The following is a 24,283-nucleotide window of genomic DNA, read 5'->3' as shown; positions in this document are numbered from 1 at the left end:
CAGCAAATAAGCGAGAGTAGGGCTGCACAAATAGTAAGACCACCATAAACAAAGCAAAATCTTATTGGAAAAGCCATATGAGAATACTAATTTATATGATACCCAAAGAAGCCATATATAATTTCATTGGGATTAATAGCCAATGTGTCAACACAGAACTGCATCGTTATTAACAAATTAAATATTAATATTATATCACAGTTTGTAATATCTTGTAAAATCCCGAGGAAAGCTGAAATCTACATAAATCCATTAGTCAGTGTCTAAGCGAATGCAGCTATCAGTGTTTCTTTCACAATGTTTTGTGTTTATATTATCCACTAGTCTACCATTTTATTTCCCCGACATTTATGGCAAGATCTATAACTACCATCTTACTTTTAGTCTTCCTGGAGCCCAACCCAGCCATGCGATCATCGATCTGCTCACCTGAAACAAATAAAGAACAAAGAGTAAGACTCTGTAATAGGTTAAAATGCTTTGGCGAAGAATTTCTGTTTTACAACAATCATCTAATACTTTTCGCAATACCTTTTTCATATGGCGTATCTTCTTATTCATTTTCATTATAATGCGAAATAACAAATAATTTGTTCATTTCATTTTTTTTGTGACAGGATTTTACCTTTCATCTCTCTTTTTTTTTTTTTTTTTTTGAAGAAACCATTTCTTTTAAACCAAACAACCCGAGATCACTGAATTTATATTTCTGACTATCACACAATTACTTAATGGCCTTTGATACCATTTCCTCCTGTAGTTGGTACCCATGGAGATTATTCTCTCGCCACTGTCTCGACTATTTGATGATCTGATTTTTGTGCTCCTAAAACTGACATTGTTCCTCAACTTTACTAATGCGAATGAATAAATACAAAATAAACTCCATTCTTCCTCATCGTCTTCTTCGAAATTACTTCTGCTGTTATTAATTTACTTATCGAGCAAAGAAATTAACTATAAGTACTATTCACTTCTAACATAATTACACACTGATTTATCCCCCTCAGAAACCCGTCTTTTTAAGAAATGTTATGCAACGTTTTTAGTTTCCTCCTCAAAATTAGCCTTAATAGCCTCTCCTTCCCACTCCTCACCTCTCTCTCTCTCTCTCTCTCTCTCTCTCTCTCTCTCTCTCTCTGCGTGTGTGTGGGTTTGTCTGTGTATGTGTGTAGTTTCTAAATGAATCATCTTTTCAGGTATTGATCTGTTTACCTTTTGTTTGTTGAAGCGTTTCTTACCTAACAACCTTCCCTCTTACCCATGAGAATTAAAAGCAGGAGGGACCCTTTTAATTTAACCATTTATTTTTTCTAATTTTTTTCTTTTATTTCCTTTCGTCCCCCTCCCGTCAGTATTCGTAATAACATCAAAAACCTTTTCGCCCTCTACGTACGTATTTGCATCCTCTATTTTTCCCCCTCTTGTCTTTCGGGTTAATAAACTCACTTAAATTCCTTTGTTTACTTTAGATTTTTCATAATTTCCCTTCCTTTCTCTCCTTCTGGACATTAAACTTAATCTCATGTCTTTAAGGCATTCTGTTCTTTTTTCTGTTTGATTTTCCGTCATTATCATCCACGGTGCATTCAAACCTTCCTTTGTGCACTTGACTTTTATAACTTCTCTCCTTTCTCCGATTCTCAACGTCAGATTTAATCATGTCCATTTTACAGCGCTCTCCCTCCTCTTACCTTCTTTATTTCCATATTCATCTGCTTTGCATGCAACGCCCAAACAGCAACTGTAATCTCATCCAGTCTACAGAATGATTTTCCTTTTTTATGCTACTTACTTCTTCCTTTACTCATCCTTTCAGTCTATTTTCATGGAAGTTAGATTCACTTCACCCTTCCAAAATTCCGTCAGGGGACAGTCATCTCTGATTTTACCCTCCTTTAGCTTCCCTCCCCTTCGTTAATCCTAATCCTACGACACATTCAGTCTCCTCCCGTGACCGTTGGCTAAGTCCCCCATACCCAGGTCCAAAGCATTTGCAAACTTTCCCTTTGCAACTCTCTTTTCTGTCTCTATTTACTCACGCTCTTCCGCCGCTGAATTTCCATTTCGCTAAAGACTCCCAGTTAAACCATTATCCGGCTTCACCATCAGACAACACCTTTTTTTCCCCAGTTGTCTTTTCTCTTTCACCTGGACGACTTTTCCCCTTGCAGAGGGTAACGTCAAAGCTAGTCCCGTGTCCTTCTTCAACTCGGGTAGCGATGCATCATAGTCGACTACCTGCTAGGTACATATTTTACTGCTGAGGTCTAAAGAAACGCAATCGGTTTTAGAGAATGAATTTATCTGAGACTGATCCTGACATATATATTATATCATATATATATATATATATATATATATATATATATATATATATATATATATATATATATATATATATATATATATATATATATATACATATATATAAGTGAATGTTTATATGTTTGTGTGCTATAGAAATCCGAATCGCTTTACAGATCCAGGCAAAATTCGGCACGTGGTCCCTATGTGACTCCAGGAATCTTACAACCCAAAACCAAACCCCTACCACTGTGACAGACGTCAAACACAGACAAATTGAATTAAATTTTCATTTTTACCAATTCCATTAGGTTTTCTTTCATGGGTTAATGGTAATTTTTCACCTGAGTGCTCCAGGTTTTCCTCCAACGATAAATCCCCTATAACATCCATTTTTTATCAGAATTTATGTGAATTTTTATCATAATTTATGATAATTATTATTATAATTGTTAATTACCTTGATAAAATCAACATTGAAAACCTATATCGATAATTTCTATAAGCAGAGATCCGCTTTCTGTAGTAAACGGAGCCAAGAGCACCTTCACCCTCCGCGCACACATAGTAGCTGCTGGCTAACCCCAAGTGGAAGATATATGGTATTTCCCTTTTTATTTGTCCAAATGCGAATTTCCTCATTAATTCGTTCATTTCTTCTTCATTTATATGCTACAGTGACATATTTTGTTATAAAGAATGAGGTTAAACAGTTTGGCAACAGCACTCATCCGCCATCAACTTCAACACCACCACCACCACCACTATGCACATCAACAATTTCAACTAAACCACTTCTACCAAACTCTCTCTCTCTCTCTCTCTCTCTCTCTCTCTCTCTCTCTCAAGCCATCAAACAATTTGAAGCAAAATCTATCTATGAGATTTTTAACTATTGCAAGTAAATTCACGCTTCCAATGTCTTTCTCTCTCATTTATAAATTCCCTTTATGAATGAGGTTAAACATCAGGTCATACTATAAAAAGACCTAAGTATATTTGCCACTGCAAGTCAATCATACTCTCTCTCTCTCTCTCTCTCTCTCTCACCATTTTAACAAGAAAAGTGCACAGATTATGTATGTATATATATATATATATATATATATATATATATATATATATATATATATATATATCATATATATTATAAAGCAATATAATATCAAGAAAGAATTATTAATCACAGGAAATAATCATGTATTTTAAAGCAAAAGAAATTGTTAATCACCTGGAAAGAAATGCATTTTCAAAGATATTACCTAAAAAACAAAACAATTCAAAGGAGATAATTTTTCAGTCCTTCAGAGTTTTCCTGGCAGCCCTGGGTTGGTCAGCTTATGTATGTATGTATGTATGTTGTATATATATATATATATATATATATATATATATATATATATATATATATATATATATATATATATATATATATATATGTATCAGGATCAGTCTCAGTAATCAAAATACCTAAATTATATGTGATAAATATATAGACAAATAAAGAAAATATATATATTGGATCTGTGGCTGTGTGTGTGTGTGTGTGTGTGTGTACATATCTTCAGTGATAAAAAAGGAGACAAATAAAGAAAATACTGGGTTGGATCTGGGCTTGTACCCTACTTCAGGAGAAAGTTGTTCTTTAGGTGATTAATTATAGAATAAAGGGTTAATGAGCAGACTGATCATTCATGCTGCCATTAACAAAACACATGCCAACAGGATGAAGGCCAAAAAAATGAGAAGGAGGAGGAGAAAGAAGGGCAGTCCTATGCCAAAATTGCCTAATTACACCCAGGTGAACAATTGTCGAACTTCGTTACCTTTAATGATGCGGTTTCCTTTCCTTGAAGCTTTGCCCGCGAAAATAGAGTTGGTCGGGTTATGAGAGAGAGAGAGAGAGAGAGAGAGAGAGAGAGAGAGAGAGAAAACGACTGATTTGCAGTGGCAAACGTTCTCAGGTTTTTTCTAGTATTACTTGGTGTTTAACCCCATTCGTAAAAGGAATTTATAAATGATAGAGAGAGAGAGAGAGAGAGAGAGAGAGAGAGAGAGAGAGAGAGAGAGAGAGAGAGAGAGAAATTGCAAGCATGAATTTACTTGTAATAGTTAGTGGTGAAAATGGTGTGCGTGGTGGTGGTATTGCCTAACTACGCGATAATTAATTTCAGACCTCATTTAAACCGACTTTATAAGGAATACGTCACTGTAACGTCATGAAGCCACCGTCATAGTGTATTCCGAAGGTAAAAATGAAGAAGAAACAAACGAATTAATGAGGAAATTCGCATTTGAACAAATAATAAAAAAAAATATCGTACATGTTGACGTCAGTCTTAGCCAGCAGCTACTTAAGATACAGTGTCTGTTGGCTATATAAATATTAAATTAGTATCACAATTGTAATTTTAGACACCGTAAAAAGAGATGCAACCGTTTTCGGCTTCCTGTACACGTTAATAAATGCATTTCAGTTTCCTCTGGCGTTTCTGAGGGAAAGCGTAGGCCGAAGTCTGAATAATCTAATATAGAAATTGTCGGTAAATGGTGATTTTTTAGTGGATTAAGTACTTAGATACGATGACGGTAATACCTCAAGGTACTTAAGAATTTGCATCTTATTAGCAAGGTATAATTAAGATACGTTTGGCTTAAGATGAACGCTGAAAAAACATGGTATTTTTGTCACGAGTAATTTCTTAATGAGGGGGGTAGTTCATGCGCGGAAAGTGATGGGTTTGTTTCGGTTTTTGTGAAAATTAAATGTTAGGGGAGTTGGATTTATTTTATGAAAAAAATAAAAGAGTGTCAAAAAATAAAAACCCAAAAACTGAAGGAAAATGGACGTAAAAACGAAAATTTTATTTGTTTTTTGTCTGTGTTTGTATGTCTGTCATGGGGTGGGAGTTTGATTTTGAGTTACAAACCTTTCTGAGGTGACATAGAGGCCGTGTGCAAAATTTTGTCTGGGGTCTGTCAAACGGTTCGGATTTCTATAGTGGACAACAAATATACAAACATTCACTTATATATATATACATATATATATACATATATATATATATATATATATATATATATATATATATATATATATATATATATATATATATATATATATATATATATATATATATATATATATATATATATATATATATATATATATATATATATATATATATATATATATATATATATATATAAATGAAATGGAATTAGATTTATAATATATATACATATTTGTTTTTATTTCCCATCCATTGCCCTTTTATCTAAGATTCTTCCTTTCCACATTTCATCTTTTATCCTTTGTTTTTTTTACTTTTATACCTTCCTTTATCACATTTTTCCTTTCCTCCACTTTTACTGTAACTATTACATTACCTATATGCCTCCATCGGCCAGGCTCTGCAAGTTTCTCTCTCTCTCTCTCTCTCTCTCTACCCATTTACTCCTTACACTCCCCACTAGTTGATCTCTTAGAAGTTATTTAATGAACGTCTTAACTTCACCAAGTCTATTTTCGCGGCAAATCTTCAAGGAAAGGAAACCGCATCATTAAAGGTAACTTAGTTCGACACTTGTTCGTCTTGATGTAATTAGGCAATTTCGGCACAGGACTGTCCTGCTTCTTTCTCCTCTCTCTCTCCTTTTTTTCGCCTTCACCCTGTTCGCATGTTTTTAATATACTAATATATAAATATATATATATATACATATATAATATAAACACATGTATACACATATATATACACACACATATATATATATATATATATATATATATATATATATATATATATATAAAATATATAATTTTTTCCAGAATGTTGTGATATGCTTTGCAATTGTCGGATGATTTTTTTATATAAAAGAGAAATTTTGTAGTGTATTCTGTATATTAGTAATAATTATGTAAAAATACCTTTGTAATGTCAGATCTCACAAATATTTATTTTGTCATCCAGCCGCTATGTGGTTCTTGGGTTGTCATCGAGATCGCTTTGTTTTGAGTTCAAGCAATTTCCTGTTAGTCGCATTAACAGATGAGAGATAAGGGATGGATGCCCAGTCACGTAGACAAATTTTCACTTTCATAAGAGAAGGAGGGAATTATTGTGCAAAACCGCGTGGCAATTGCGTTATATAGATTCTGGACGTGTTTCAATCGAAACAATTACATTGTCCTGATCATGTCCACCTTTCGTCTTGGTCCCAAGATGTTTTACGTGACGTCATTCAGATTCTACTGGTCTTGGTCCCAAAACGATTTAGAATATTCTTTGGGGTCTTGCTTATGACTGGAGACAAATCCTACTCATAAAAAAAGTATATCTTAGTTTAACCAGACCACTGAGCTGATTAACAGCTCTCCCAGGGCTGGCCCGAAGGATTAGACTTACTTTACGTGGCTAAGAACCAACTGGTTACCTAGCAACGGGACCTACAACTTATTGTGGAATCCGAACCACATTATAACGAGAAATGAATTTCTATCACCAGAAATAAATTCCTCTAATTCTTCACTGGCCGGTCGGAGACTCGAACTCGGGCCTAGCAGAGTGCTGGCCGGCAACTCTACCGACTGATCCAACGAGGAACTAATCCTACTCATAGAAAGACTTGATACCATGCGGTGTAGATTTAAAAAGAAGTTCTCTCTCTCTCTCTCTCTCTCTCTCTCTCTCTCTCTCTCTCTCTCTCTCTCTCTCTCTCAGATAATGCAATGCAATTAATTGTCAGTCACTCCATTTTGATTATTGAGATCTACCACTCAGCTTTGTAGCAGTGTGTATATGTAACAGTGCCTATCAGCAAAAGCAGCTGCATTTTTGGCTAACACTGTGAAAGCTTGTGTAAGGTAAAGTGAATTTTACAAATTTAACCACAGTTAAAGCGTCTTTTGAAGTTTGAAGATGGGTTATTCAAACTGAATTGATTTTTGTGAGTGTTGTTTGAATTGATTTGTGTTTACTAGACTGGTCAAATAAGTAAGAGTTTTCAGTGAGTTTATTTCATTTTTACACTTTTCAGCTTTGTGTATTTATGTATGTTCTTGTGGTTTCAAATTGTTTACTTAGTTTTCTTTCACATCTTAAGTATTTCTTAATGGTTTAACTTTTGGCTAAATTAATCTTGTTTCACATATTAACATTTTGGGGATTTAATTTTGTTTCATGATTTGATTTAGGAATCAATTAAATTTGTGTTTTCATGTAATAGTAATTTTTCTTTAAAGAAATCTTGTGAATTTTGATTTATTAATTTTGAATTAAAAATAAATTTTTACATTCAAAGTTTTTACAATGTTGTTTCATTTATTAACCACCAGTGGTAGGATTAATTACATAAATAACCTTCAGTTTTGCTGAAGTGACTCTAATTTGGGGAGACAGTTACAGTAATGGAGTGATGCCCTTTTACTTTAGTATATTTCTTGTTTAAATCCTGATACCTCACAACTGTTCTGATAAACTTTGTTGATAATTCTTTTAAGGGATCATTGTTGCCTTTAGTACTTAGTCTTTTTTTTCTTTATGTCGCATTTTATTTTTTTTACCAGTTACTGAGCTGATTAACAGCTTCAGGTATCTTACCAATGAAGTGGGACCTACAGCTTATTGTGGAATCCAACCACATTATAGTTTTTCTATCACCAGAAATTCTAACTGATCAGTGCGTGTAATAACCAGGTCTGACTTGAAAACTTATCTTACTGAAGTGAAAATATGATTGGTAGTATATATAAAACTATATATATATATATATATATATATATATATATATATATATATATATATATATATATATATATATATATATATATATATTACTAAAAATAAAAAAATATGCACGTGATTTGTTATTCAGCTGAAGCCACAGGAAAAGATTGAAAAGAAACGACAGAGTGCCAAGTACTTTCGTGTAATTAAAACATCTTCGAGGCACTTTGTGCCCCACTGATGTGTTCATCACACGAAAGTACCTGGCCCTCTGTCGTTTCTTTTCAAGCTTTTCCTGTGGCTTTAAATATATATATATATATATATGTATATATATATATATATATATATATATATATATATATATATATATATATATATATATATATATATATATAGAGAGAGAGAGAGAGAGAGAGAGAGAGAGAGAGAGAGAGATATATTAGCAAAAACTACAGTAATAACGATAAAATCACAGCATCTTCCGAGGAAAGACATATAGTGCAGCAGATAATTGCATATTTCATAAGAATCGTTCAGATAGTGAAACAAGCATGAAATTTTGCACAAGTGCTCTTTAAAGTTCCTCTATCAGAAAAGGGCGCTGGCCACGCAAAAAATTTAATATGGCGGCCAAATTCAAGATGGCGCCAGTATCGACAGATTTTGGCTAATTTTTCACTAGAATGGCATGTATTTGCTTCTAGCAATATGGTAAAGCTCTTCCATACTATTTCTTGTGAATATTATGTTTCTGTAGCTTCCCAGTACAGTTTACCTTTAAATATGGGGGCTATATGGCTGCCAAGAAAAGGTAGAAACAATAATTATAATGAGAAATAATGCCCGTTCAACAATTATCGTTTTAAGCATGGATCTTGGTTTCTGTGGTTTTAGATCCTAATGAGGCCATCTCTTTCGAATAACTCATCAATTTTGAAGGAAAATTAATAAATGTAAAAGAGTGTATGTCTGCACACAACCAGGGCACACTGGTGACATCACTGCTGTGTAACTCAGCATGGGGTTCAGTGCCAGCTAATCCAGCTTTACTAATCCTGTAGTCTTAGACTAGTAGTTGTAGTATAGTTTAGTTTAGTGTCCCAAATGCTTTCTAACAGCCCCAGACCAGCTATAGTTAGATAGCCGCACCTGAATAGACAGGATGTGCCAGCTTCCTTTCAAACAAAGAACCCTGTGCCACCAAACACTGCAATACCAAAGCCACCCACAGATATCTTGGGGCCACAGCTTGCACTGGAGTATCAGTGGCTAGACAAGGTCATAGTCACCCAGGAAATAGATGATGCAGTGAATCTGACGTGGTCAGCTCATCACGCTTCAATGAAGAGAAGCCCAGAATTTGAAGTAACCATAACTTCATTGCTTCCTCTCCTGCGTGATCAGGCTCATTCTGTTGCTACGATCAAACACGTGATGCAGAAAGTGCAGGATGTCACTGATTTTCTGAACCCTGGCCAGATACCCATAATCACAGCTGATCAGCCAATCTATGCCGTAGCAAAGCAGGTGCAGTGGCAGTGGCCTGATCAGTATGGCGAAGACAAGTATCTGGTAATGTTTGGTGGTCTGCACATTGAGATGGCAGCAATGACATCTCTTGGTACTCTTCTTCATGGCAGTGGTTGGACAGGAGCTCTGGTGGAGGCAGGAGTTGCTTCATCTGGAACTGCAGAATCCTTCCTGTCAGCTGCAAGTGTAACCAGGACACGGCAGATGCACCAGGTTACAGCCTCTAGTTTGTACAAACTCCTGAGGACAGCATACACTGACTACTGTGCTGAGAAAGCAAACAACAATGAGCAGGCATTAGAGTTTGAGGAGTGGTGTGACCTTCGAAGACAGCAGAGTCCACAGTTCCACTTCTGGCACATAGTGTTGTCTATGGAACTTGTGATATTCCTACTGATCAGGTCCTTCCGTGAGGCCAATTTTGTCCTCTACTGCCAGGCATTGCATGAGCTGATACCCTACTTCTTTTCCAACAATAATACAAACTATGCTTGTTGGCTGCCTATTCACCTCAGGGACATGCTTACCCTAGAGTTCACACCCAGAGTTGCACAAGGAGTTCAAGGCTGGCAACTTTGTTGTGCACAAGACCAGTCGCCAGTTCTCAGCAATGGCTCTTGACCAAGCTCATGAGCAGACCAATGCCTTTATAAAGGCTGATGGCGGGAGCCATTGGGCTGACTGAAGATCCGTCAGCACTCAGAAGATGGATGGTGGCTGGCCCAGAGATCATCCGCTTGGTGTCTGCATACGAAACAGAGGTTCAAAGTAAGGAGTCTAATGAGCAGACAACACACCATGAACAAACACCTCATGCGCAGAAGACATTCTTGGAGAGAGTCAGCAAGCTGTCATTGGCTTTGCAACACTTGGGAAGTCCTTTTCAGGAAGAGAGCCAGGATCTGTATTCCATTGACAACAAAGACATTGCCCACCCCAGCTCAGCAGAACTTCTACAGACACACCTTGACAGAGCCGCACTAAATTTCAGAAGTTTTCAGACTCTTTGGCAAACAATGCAGTCTCCTTCTATGAGCCGATAAAGAAGAACAGAACTGACTTCTTCAGGCAAGAAGCTGCTCCTGTAGAACAGTCAAAGCAGAAACTTCTGAAGGAGGATTGCCAGCTTTTCTCAAAGCTATTTATATCCTGTCAGAGCCGTGAATGTGATCTGCAGGAATTCTTCCAACACGAGAATCAAACATTCCCAGCTTCCCTTAGTGAGGGTGGTAGGCTGTACACATGTCAGAAGTCTCAGCTGACCTCGGTCCTGGAGAGTCATGTTACACTAGAAGACAAAGAACCAAAGACTGATGTCCTCATTGTAGATGGATCAGCTTTGGTCCATGCCTTGCCACCAAAGAAAGGAAAGACCTTTGAGGGCTATGCACTTTGCGACTTCTTGCCTGTGATACAATCCTATAGCAGCAAGTACACATCATCACATCTTGTATTTGATGTATACAATACATCCAGCCTCAAAGCTGAGACCAGGCTCCAACGTGGTCAAGGAGGAAGGTGCAAGGTGACAGACAAGAACACAATTCCATCCAACTGGCGCAATTTCCAAGACACGATGCCAACAAGACAGAGTTGTTCCAGTTCCTGGCAGACAAAGTTGCCCAGATGTCTGCCACAAATGTTGTCATTGCCACGAAAGGGTCTGCTGTCCTCAGCACTCATGAGGCTAGTCTTCAGGGACTGGAAAAGTGCTCTCATGAGGAAGCTGACACCCGCATCTTTCTCCATGCCAAATATGCCACAGAACATGGAGCCAAGACCATCACGGTTAAAGCAAATGACACAGATGTTCTTGTCGTTGCAGTCAGTGCTTTCTCCACTCTCCACAATCTAGGGCTAGAGAAGCTATGGGTGGCATTTGGCCAAGGCCAGAGCCTGCGCTGGATTGCTGTGCATGACCTGTGCAACTCTCTGGGCCAGGAGAAGGTGAATGGCATGCTCTTCTTCCATGCGTTCACAGGCTGTGATACAGTGTCAGCCTTCCGAGCCAGGGCAAGAAGACCGCCTGGCAGACATGGAACATCTTTCCAGAGGCCTCCACTGTGTTCTCCAAACTGAGTCACTACCCTCTCAGAGTGGAAGAGAGTGACCTGAAGGTCCTGGAGGTTTGTCATACTTATGTATGAAAGATCCAGCACTGCTGGCACTGTGGATGAGGCTAGACTTGATATGTTTGCCAGAAAACAAAGGGCATATGAGGCCATTCCACCAACCAGGGGAGCTCTCCTCCAACACACCAAGCGTGCTGCGTACCAGGCTGGTTGTGTGTGGGGGCAGGCCACCCAGTGTCAGCCACAGCCAGAGAACCCTGCTGAGTGGGGATGGCAAAGTCTGGTGAAGCATGGCAAGTCCTCTGGACAACCAACTCGCCCTTAGCCAAGAGTTGCCAACAGCTTACCAAATGTGGATGCAAAGCAGGCTGTCAGGAAAGGTGCAAGTGCTACAAGCTGGGTCTTCCCTGCACAGCTCTGTGCACTTGCAAATGTGAAGTCTAGATAAATATTGCCCTCTCTTCAGTAGATAATCTAGCTTGAGCATCCAACGTGTCATGCTATGCCTACCTTCTTATCCTCGAATTTTTCAAAGGTGTAGGTTGAGAGACCTATACATAGATTGGTTGCGTTTAGTCCGTATTTCTCTTCTTTTCTTTTATGGTTACAGTCTTAGACACAATGTTGTATGTGACCATACCATTACTATTTCAGTTGAAAATAGCATATTAGTTAAACTGTCTGATCACATGAATATACCATTAAATAAAAACAGTTGGTCTCTATGTCTGCTAGCGCTGTGGATAGAAAAAAAAACTTTTATGGCAACCATTTTGTACGCCATCTTGGTTACAATTCATTTAGTAAGGGTTTTCAATAAAATGTGTGGTATGGAACATTTTTATAACCTAAAAGTCGTTTAAAAAAAAAAAACTGGCATATTCCATCCAATAGATGCTCCCAAACCAGTGAATCTCAACATAGATGGCGGCCATTTTGAAAAATAGCCGCCATCTTGGATTTTCAGGTGGCCAGCGCCCTTTTCTAAGAGAGCGTAGTCTTAGGAATGTTTGTGCCAAATTTCATGCTTGCTTCACTATCTGAACGATTTTTACAGCAATCTGCTGCACTAATATGAGAAAGATGAACCGGTAGAGAAAATATGGACGCAAAAACAAAGCAAGTGCCACAAAAAAGGAGTGACAACATGCGAAAAGGGAAAAAAATGAAATCAAGTGCAGGTTTACATTATGCAAAGGAGTGGGTGGATATGAACAGTAAACAACATGTTTGACAGTCTGGGATTCCTTCTGTGTTAAAAATAAATAAAGTAACCAATAAAATGTTAATGGAAATTAAAAACACGCACGAACACTGTATAACTACTATATTTCTAGTTAGAATACAACAAGAGTGACAGTGAAGCAGTCCTTATAATTTATACTCTTCTTCTAGGCACTTCCTTCGTACTAACAGGTATTGTGTTATCCACCCTTGCACATTATGCTTCTGCATCAGAGCTTACTGAATAACGCGGAAATTGAATCATGCCAATAAAGAAGTCGAAAGGGAAATCCCCTAACTACTAAATCTTCTAGGCTCCCTAAATAGAACCGAAACTGGGCGCAGAAACGTGATATTCAAAATAAGAACCAACTAACGAAACTGACGGCTTTCACGAAATCATTGCCGTCGTGGAAGGGCTTAGAAGCTAGGTACTTGAGTTAAAAATATGGGCACACTCCATCCTGCCATGGTCATATATTGCTGATACAATCAACTTTGCTATTCACCGTCTGAATCCTTATTCTCGGCTTTTTCTTACGTTTATGTACGTTAGATCTGTATCTCTTGCTTATCTTTTCCCCTTCTTAGGATATTTTAAAACAAAGTAGTTTCTTGTTCAGTGATGAAGTTTGAACATGCTCTTAAAATTGTATAAATCATGTTAAAAAAATCTGGATACCAGTTTCAAAACATTAATATTCGCAGACTTGACTTGAATATGTTTTGTACCCTTGGGCACACACTATTAGAAAGGAGCCAACTTAATTACAGTGTAAGACCAACGTTTAATAAATTGAAAAGATGCCTCATTTTACAGTCAGAGCAAATATAAATGAATTAGTAAAATACAAGGTGGTTTGTTTTAGGGTAGTAATGAATTGCATCTTTGCTTGAACTTTCGAGGTTCTAATTGCACAACATCGTCAGGGAGACTGTTCCACAGTCTAAGTGTAGTGACATACTACAAGCGGCAAACCGTTGGTGCGAACCCGCGAAAGTTTGAACCTGACATACTATAGCGGCAAACCGACCTGCAGTGCGGTTTTCTCTCGACATCAGAGTAGGATGGATGTGGCAAATTTCATTAAAATTGCAACTTTGTGTGCTGTTGATAGCGAGCTGAGGGAATTATATTAAAAACAGTTAAATACAGTTTTGCTTTTTAGCGATAAATATTGCAATAGATAGTACTGGTAATTATATAATAATAGTATTATCTTGTTAGTTTAAAAGCCACTTCTACCCATATTGGTGAAATTGACATTAATAATGAAGCAATGAAAATATAAGGAGATAATAGAAGTAATACATGGAGATTTTCAACATACTTACATTAGTAGAAATATATATATACCAGAAAAAGATAAATGTTTTCCCGCCGCTAGTATGTCAGTAGCCATAGCTTAACATGTGTTGACTCTGAAAACCGCGACGGCGATCATGATTTTTTCCCGCCAACATTTTTCGGCAGAAAAAAAACAGAAAACAGCAACCGGGCGCGCGCTCAGCGTCGGTTTCTCTAGTATGTCAGGTCCCATAGGATAACACATGCTGGCGGGATTTTTTCGCCGCTGCCGAGCGCGGCAACGGTTTGCCGCTTGTAGTATGTCACTACATTAATGGTGTGACAAATAAGACCCTGGAACTGAGAAGCTTGACAGTGTGGCACGTTTACTGCATTCTGGTGTTGCTGTTCAGCAATTCTGGTTGTTCTTGGCAACAAAAAGAGGCTCAGGGGATCAATTATGACAGCGAAAGTTCTCTGTTGAAATATAACTTATGAAATATTTAAAACACCAGGCCATCCATCGATGGTCCAAGTCGTAACTGCTGGTGTTAGGAAACGAAAGCCTACAACCAAGAATCACTCTCTCTAAAAAGTAAGCACCTGCACTGCAGAACGGTATTCTAATAAAGGAAGGACAAATGACCGAAAACAGGTTGCGTTAATTTTATCATTGTTATAACTATACGAGGCCTTACGTAAAATATCTGACTTCCGTGAGGAACTTGCTGACACTTTCATTAGTTGTTCCTCAAAAGTAAGATGTGAGTCAAAAATTACACCTAGAATAGTTAAAGCTTCAGACTCATTCAGCAGAGTTCCATCCACCTGAAGGAGTGGATGGCTGGAAAATCAGTCCGAGATCTACTAATCAAAAATATTTTTGTTTTACTGGAGCCAGTCTCATACCCCAAAGACTACACTATTCACGAATCCGCTCCATATCAAGACTGAGACTAAGGGCAGCTCCATTTCTCATAAGTGGAGACTTCATAACACCCCATGTGTTGCACCATCGGCATACTGAACGATCTTGTTTTCCAGGCCAACAGCCATATCGGCTGTATACACTAAAACTAACAGTGGACCAAGACCACTACCTTGTGGAATACCAAACACCACAGGTCTTGGTTTGCTAAAGATCCCTTCAACAGCAACTCACCAATGCCTGTAAGAAAATCTTGAAGTAATCCTAAAACATACCCACCTGCTCCATTATTTTGAAGTTTAAAATGAATCGAAAGCAGCACTAAAATCTACTTTAGTTACTCTAAACTCAAAACCCTTATCAAGGTTCTCTTGAAAATGGCATGTCAAATCTAAAAGAGCGTCACAGATACCCAACTGCTTCCTAATTGCATATTAACTATTTGCTAACAATCCTTTGGATCCCACATATCTGTATAGTGGCTTATAAATAAGTCTTTCTGCATATTAGGAGGGCACAAGGATAATAGAAATTGGCCTGCAATTACTTCAGTCTGCAGATATGCCACTCTCTGGAACAGGCAGTGTGTTACTAAGCTTGCGCTCATCTGCACAGAGAGTACGTCAACATAAAAATCTATAGAATCTACTAATCTTGGGAGACAAAACATTAGAAACTTTTTTTTAAAAAAACAAAGGGAAAAACCATCAGGATCTTCTTTACCCCAGCTATCAAGATCATCAAGAATCTTCTTAACATCCCTAGAGCGAAATGCAAATTTTGTAAGAATGGGTTCGGGATGACAAGTATCAGAGAGAGGGGCATCCTCACCTGACTGCTTAGCTACAAAAGCTAATTGAAGCAGTTCAGCCTTTTCCCTAAGGGCCAGCACGGCGAGACTCAGCGAAAATGGTGTAGTTTTCATATGAAGAGTTTTCGTCTCCATGTGGTTAACTTGGTTTGTTTGTCATGGTAAGCTCTTCTAAATGTATCATCAACCCATGGCTGTCAGCTGTGCTGATCATGATGACATTTCTAGAGACATACCTTATTAAAACAGCCATTGGCACTTCATTCAACTTCCTCTTGGAATTTGGATTAGATACAACACCTGAAATATTAAGTCCCTGAGAAGCTTCAATAATGCAATCCCAGTTGGCTCAAGAATTCACCAAGACCGTTTTTCCAATGGTGGCATTGGTAATATACTGATTGACAGACGTGTTCATCTCAATGGCACAACAAAACAACCTCCCATTTCTCGTCTAGTGTGCTACTACGAGACTCATTTGATTCTGAAATTCTGAAATCTATACCTGCTCTCTTGTTAAGTTCATGAGGCAGAAAAGTACGTGGTGAACAGGAAGAGCTGAGAGGGAAAGATATGATATCACTAGGGTATAGTGACAGCCTACTGATGAAAAATGGAGCAAGCATAGTCTGTTAGGGGTAATAGCAAAGGTATGCCTAACTGAATAACAAGAGGCTGTATCATTTCATAGTAGCGCTAAAATCAATGGCCATTATTTACCTCGCAACGGGAAGAGCACTCGAAGTCCTTCAAATGCACTGAAGCTCTCTCATTGCTCTAAATTACAGTGTCAGTGACCTCATTATGTACCTCATTATCTACCGTTTTTTCCCAGAAATATTCTGGAAATAAGCTGCTAAACAACCAAGAGCTTTAGCAGGCCCAAGGCCAGTTTATATATTTGACCGGGTTTTTAATGAAAGTTATTTTTTAAATTACTTTTCGTCTGTATTTCACGTTACTTTATTTTATGCTACTTCTTATCTCTCCCCTATATATTCTTGAACAAAGACATAATTCATCTCCTGGGAATTTCCCTAACGTGGTAATGATCCTATTTGCATGTCTCTTACCCTACAGATGCACAATCAACTTTTCTCTCTCAGAACATTTTGACACAATTATGTTCTTGCATAGGGATAGAATTCCTACAATTTCCTCCCGAAAATGTTCTATAAAATGTCTGCGGTCTTTCATGCCATTACTTCACCTTGCCCTTTCTCTGATCAGACTAAGAAAGAAAGGACACTGGCATACAGACAGTTCGATCAAACGGACGACCTCCTTTGATGCACATTCATACACAGTTGTATACCTTTGTACCAAATTTGAGTGAAATGCATTGAACCATATAAGAGCTTTATTATTACGGTACACCTAACACACACTATTAAGGCTTTTTGTGAGTGATGCTGCGCTATCAAATGTCTCCATAGACCTCTAAAAATTTATCTCTCAGAACATTAAGGCTCATTTGAAGATGAAGCCAGTTTGTTTCGGCAAAAGTTGGATGTTTCCAACAATACACCTCCCATACATTTATCCAAAATTTGTTTGTGAAACTTAAATGGTGGTGAAGACGGTCATTTTTAGCTTGAAGGTCATGGTTAAGGTCAATCAGCTAGGAGTCACCTAGTGGACATGCCTGATAATACGAAATCTCTATCATATTGCCCAAAAGTTATGAACAAGACTGAAGCTGTTCACAGAATCAAGGGTATTTGGACTATTTTAATTTCCTCTCTTGGAAAAGTTGTTACATGATGAAAAAAAAACTAATGTACCCATAACTATGTCTGATGGGCTACGTTTGCTTCAAGTTTCATTGGAATCCATTCAACAATGGAAAAAGTTTTTTAATGACAAGGTAAGAATACGAGACACACCGATGGACGACGGATCAAAGGAGAAAAAACTACAGACCCCGGCTGCGTCAGTAGGTGCCAATAAAAACAGGGTAAGTGCATACTGATAGGCAGAACAGGCATGTGTCATCCTTTTAAGTACATCTATGCATGATGGGCTGCCTTTCTATCGTGTCTGACTGAAATCCCTTCAACTGCGTAAGACAGTTGCGATGACAAGGTAAACGTGACAAACAGAGGGACAAGCAGACAACCAGAGGGAAAAGTGTAATCCCTTGATTTTGTCGGAAGAGGACTAATTTCAAAGGAACAATGATTACCATAACAATAACATTTTAAATCTCTCCTGATCCCTTTTAATTTGCCGCAAATGGAATCTCATCTCTGCTGGCAATCAGTTCGTACAGAACCACCGGAAACGACTGACAAGTTTCATTCACTCCAAGACAACGGAAGAAATGAATTAAGTGTTGTATTGAATTTGTAATTACAAACCCACTTCTTGTTAACTTAGGTCTCACATAACAAAAAAACACCGGTGTTAAATTTTCAAGGTGAAAATGTCTTTCACTGGAACAGGCGCGGCTTTTAAGAACTCTTCTAACACTAGCCATTTACTCGCCATCAACCTTGTTTGTAAATGGAGCGTTCAGGCGTAAATCACCAAATTTGGCAGCTAGACGGCAACTCAAGTAGACCATACGAATGCCAGCTTTCCAAACGAATGTTACCCTCTCTCCCCTCTCTCTCTCTCTCTCTCTCTCTCTCTCTCTCTCTCCACACAACAAAGACAAACCACTGTCTCGCATTTCCGAGTGAACGTGTAGCTGAAATCATGCCCTAATGAATCAAGCAAATTCTGCATAAAGAGTTCATTGCCACTGCATAATATGAGGAAAATCGAATTACCCATTTCATGCTAATCACGAACGGCTTTGATCACCATGGAGATTTATGCAGCTTCAATAACAAAACCCACGAATCGACTTTTGACTAATTACCGCAAACTATATTAATGAGTTCTGACCTTGGAACCAAATCATTCTATAGTTCGGCCGAAAAAACACTTTTCCAAGATTGGATGCATTCTTTTTAACGTACCGCAATAAGTAATAAATATATTCAATTTGCCAGAAATCACTGTGATAACATTTCAAAACCAAGCAATGCTGTCACAGTTCCTCAAATGACTATGCTCGCCTCGTTAGATAACTATCAAATTTGCATTTCAACAGATTTATTCTTCAATGATGTTTGTCACCAACTGGAATCTGTCATTTTACCTCAGACACTTACGCTGTTTTTTCATTATGCAGTTTAACACAATTACAACTAAACATTACATTCATTCGGATTAGTCTGCATTTTTTAAAATTAAAACTCGCTGGATCATCGTTCCTTCGATCATTTCATTACATTAGAACTCACACAGACGAGGAGTCATTCCATTTAAATGACCGTTAAAAGGTCCAATTTCATTTTCAATCAAACGCAGCCAAATTATCCTTTTCCAGACTTTTGATGATCTCCCACAAAAAGAAAAAAAAAATTGTAGGTTACCTTCTCTCGCCCACTGCTGCCGATTCGTACGATAAATCTTATCTCTAAAGGCCTCCTTTAATTACATCTGTGAGGTCTTTGTATGAATCGAACATGCAATTATCTAAGGTATTCAGTTAATTGTGAGGCTATCACGTCTACAGGAAAAGGTTACCTTTTTTTCATTTGTGTCTGTAGGACCAGGACCTACGCACCATCAAATCCTTAAATACTTGCCGTACTTGGCCACTTTGAACAGGTCGTGGAATAAAAAACAAAATATAGCATACCCCAGCGTATATCTTGAAATAATTAGAGAAAGGATATTATTAGCTGATTTTTCTCCGCTCTATTACAACCCTTCTGGCAGACGAAGAAATGACATTCAGTTACAAGTAAGAATGATTTATCTTCTACTAATGATCTACATAATGGGAGAACTTAGCCGTTTCATATCCCGCTGCGTACAACACCAAATAGACTTTAACAAGCATATAACCCTAAGGAAATAAATAACCTCCTGGTTACCGGCTGCCTAAAAGCAAGAGCCTGTGCTGGTAAATGGCCAGCTTAATCTAGACAACGTACCTCTCTCTCTCTCTCTCTCTCTCTCATGCATAAACCACATAACTTTGTTAATGCTTCCGCAAAATAAAAGCATGACATTTCGACGAAATAGAATCTCTCTCTCTCTCTCTCTCTCTCTCTCTCTCTCTCTCTCTCTCTACAATGGCACCCTGACCCTTGAAAATGTCTCCATCTATGACCATATCCTTTAAAACCGAGAGGGACTTTAATATTAATCATACGAGCTACTACCGCCCCTCTCTCTCTCTCTCTCTCTCTCTCTCTCTCTCTCTCTCTCTCTCTCTCTTTCTCAATTATAGGAAAACACTCTAATGTAACTTTCGTAGATATCTGTTAAGAATTTCTGATCATCTTCAGGGAAGTTCCACCTTCGTCGTTCACCGGAAACTAAGAAACCCAAACTATAAAGCTCGCTATCCATGGGCCTAGTTATCTCTATGGCCGAAGCTTCACTAAAGGAGCTTTCACAATAAGCTGACTGTGTTTTAAATATATACTACGTCGTGAAATCAACTGTGACTGTCCGAAAATTGATGGCATTAAACCAAACTTATATCTTCCCAGAGTTTAGCCTTGTGAGCCTAAGTATGTACTCGTATGAGTGAACAGCACAAGTATGTTTGCATGTATGAATGTGTGTATGTGTTCGCGTGCCCACATTCTCACACAAACAAACAAAACACACACACACACACACACACACACATATATATATATATATATATATATATATATATATATATATATATATATATATATATATATATTTTTTTATTTATACATGTGATTGTAATTACCACGATGCCCTCTTCACTTCTCGACTTCTTCACACAGTGGAAACCCTTGTCACTATTAAACCTAGAACCAAATGAAGAAAGAAATAAAGATATTCTGATGCCCGGGAGAAATTCAAACTCGCATCCTGGATATCAGAAACAGATAACGTTAGCTACCTGGCCACGAAGAACATTATCAATATATTCCCGCTCATATGCACATATATCTGCCGAATTCAGATACATTCACCGGAGTTAGAATAGACCCATCTTCACCATCATACTTAGGTATTTGGTCGTTTATTGATTTTTAGGCTGAAATAGATATCTAAAATCTAATGGTAACTTTTTACCAGATATACTCGTATATGTACACATGAGTGCTAATATACTTCACGGCCAGGTAGTTAAGGTGTCTCGTTCTGATATTCTGGATACGAGTTCGAACCTCACCGGGTATCAGGATATTTTCATTTCTTTATTCATTAGGATCTTGGCTTAGCAGTGATAAGCGTTTCCAAACTGTGGAGAAATCGAAAAGTTAAAGGGCATTGTTGTTATTAAAAATTACATACGTACCTAGTAAACTGTGACCGCAGATTCTCTCTCTCTCTCTCTCTCTCTCTCTCTCTCTCTCTCTCTCTCTCTCTCTCTCTCTCTCTCTCTCTCTCTCTTTATATATATATATATATATATATATATATATATATATATATATATATATATATATATATATATATATATATATATATATATATATATATATATATATATATATATATATATATATATATATATATATATACTAACAGGACCTCATTCAAACTGGATGGTATTTAGTGGAGTTTGAATGAGGTCCTGTTAGTAATTGTACTAATGCACAGAACAATTGTGTATGTGCCAAAGTTAATAAATACAGGTATAGAGAGATAGATATAAATGGGCCTATAAGTTCGATTGAGCAAATGAAGCATTTCGGATCCTATCCCTTCACCAGCATGTATACATCTACTTGTTATTTATGCAATGACTCGTTTGTTTTGTACATCTGTTGATTTTATTAACTTTTTTTTCGTTTTGTTATTCTTTTCTATGATAAGAATGTATGCATACCCAATAATAATAATAATAATAATAATAATAATAATAATAATAATAATAATAATAATAATAATAATAATAATAATTATTATTATTATTATTATTATTATTATTATTATTATTATTATTATTATTATTATATAAAATCATAAAAAGTTTCATTTCTATTCCAGATAAGTAAATCCTATTATTTTATCATTACACACAATAACAACTATACCAATGTAATAAGACAATCCAAATGAAAACACAAAATAAATTTTCAAATGAACATATAATTATATCAGAATTCATGATGAAAGAATAGAACAATAAACGGCAATAAATATGTGCATGAGCAACGAAGAGGGAAGCAAGTTCTAATAAACGAAAGTGAAGAAAAAGAATGGTCAGGAGGGACGAGGCCTTGACTGGGGAGAATTTTCATTCATTTCGCCAGATCTCGTTTTTCCAGTTTAATAACTAACCCGCAATCTCTGAAAATGCACAAAAGGGCCCCAGCCGGAGACGCCTCATTTATATACAAATTTCCACCGTGATGAGTGTTGCGAAAACACACCCCAGATAGGAGAGAGAGAGAGAGAGAGAGAGAGAGAGAGAGAGAGAGAGAGAGAAAACCTGATTTGAAAAGGCATGAGGCGTCAGTGCAAAACTGGAGAATATAAAGAAAATAAAAATAAATGATAGCATTCAAAATGGGAAATTGGTCGAGTCATGTAGAATGAATGCAAGAAAACAGACAGAAAGTAAAAGACAAAGAAAAAATATAAGCTGAGTGGACGCGAAAAAGTGACAGATTTCTGAGTAAAATAAACAGCCAGGAAGGCACAGTGATCAATGCTCTACAGAAAAAGACAAGCATAAAAAAGATTACGGCAATGTAAATTGGACAAGGGCATCATGAACAATAACAAGGAAAAATAGTTTTAAAAAACAAAACGAAAATTTAACAAAGATATGAGAGTGGATGCAGAGAAGATAAAAGATACAAACGCCATGACAGAGAGAGAGAGAGAGAGAAGGGGCCACCCAATGAGCGGAAGGTACTGACCAAAAATGTGAGGGAGCAAGGGGAGAGAGAGAGAGAGAGAGAGAGAGAGAGAGAGAGAAAGAGAGAGCAAAGACGGCAGGTGAGGTGATGCAATGCGGGTATTTCATATGCAAAAGAGGTTTTTACCTATAAACACTCGCCACTCGCACAATGATGCTACGCACTTCATCATGAAGCGTTGTGCAACATAATGAAAGAACCAAATTGAAGTGAATGAACGGACTTGGAATGCCATCAGCTCTTTTTGATGAGAATAAAGTTAAATGGCTGTGATCTTACTACTGATTAATTTTCATTTTTTCAATGTGCGTGGAGTTACAGTTCACCTAAGTAAAGCGATTCCATCTTGCCAAGCCCAAGAGAATTCTATCTAGAACTGGGTATCTTTTACAGAAATTTTCAGCTATCAGAATCACCTCAGTCATTCTAAAATGTTCTCTATTTATTCATTTTACGACTAATACTGACAACGTAGACGATGATAATATTTTTTCATCCGCTTCCATAAATAATAATGATGAACTGCATCAGTTATGTTACTTTTGTTCTCTTCATAATTTTCTTCCTAACTGTCTTTACCAAATAACCTTACATATTGGTGGTGAATCAAACTGGGATCCCATCACAAAGAGCATCAATGACTTTCACGACAAAATTTAAGTAAACTAATTCAGCAAACTAATTAGCAATGCAATTAGTCCTCCCCATCTCCTGACCAGAGTATGCTAATTGAGAGACATTAAAGAGATGACTCTCATCCCGCCCCCTGCCGTTATCATTATGGAAGTCTAAACCAACAATTTCAAAGTTTCGTCGAGAGAAAAATGCCACTGGGGCCTTAATTGAAAATCCGAAGCAGAATGTAAATTTCTCCATTTCTCCACGTTTACTCTGAGGTAAATCCTCCTCTGAGGTTAATTATTCTTCGTACTGCTCGATTCGGTGATTCACTTGCCTGCTGATAACATGTACTGGAGATCCGAAAATCGCATTTCTTTCACGAGGCGGTGTATTTTTTTCATAATGAGTAAAATTATTCATGTTTCTTTTCTTCGCGTTTATCTTGGGAATGGGATACAAAATAAACAGTATCCAGCTGCTTGTCCAACGGTCTTCACTTTAAAAACAACATATTCCTATAGCAATATGAGAGAATTGGTTAAAATGTTATTCCTCCAGGATTGTTTGTGCTTTTGCATTTTTTTTTTTTTTTTTGTAAAAGAAACTGTCACAATTATCAAAAGTATCTTCCTTGATAGACATCAGTCACCAGACATTAACACACATTTAACTCTGTCCGTCTGTTTCCAACGTTAACATTGGGTTTTTGCGCAAAGAGAGAGTTGCAAATGCACGGACATTTTAACACTTGAAATATGCAATAAGTTATCATTCCGCTTCATATCCTCAAGCAAGCAAGAGAGAGAGAGAGAGAGAGAGAGAGATCCGTAGAGAGAGAGAGATCTGCAGG

The sequence above is a fragment of the Macrobrachium rosenbergii genome, chromosome 15, assembly GCF_040412425.1.
Source record: "Macrobrachium rosenbergii isolate ZJJX-2024 chromosome 15, ASM4041242v1, whole genome shotgun sequence".
NCBI lineage: Eukaryota > Metazoa > Arthropoda > Malacostraca > Decapoda > Palaemonidae > Macrobrachium > Macrobrachium rosenbergii.
Note: the sequence above shows the minus strand (reverse complement) of the source record.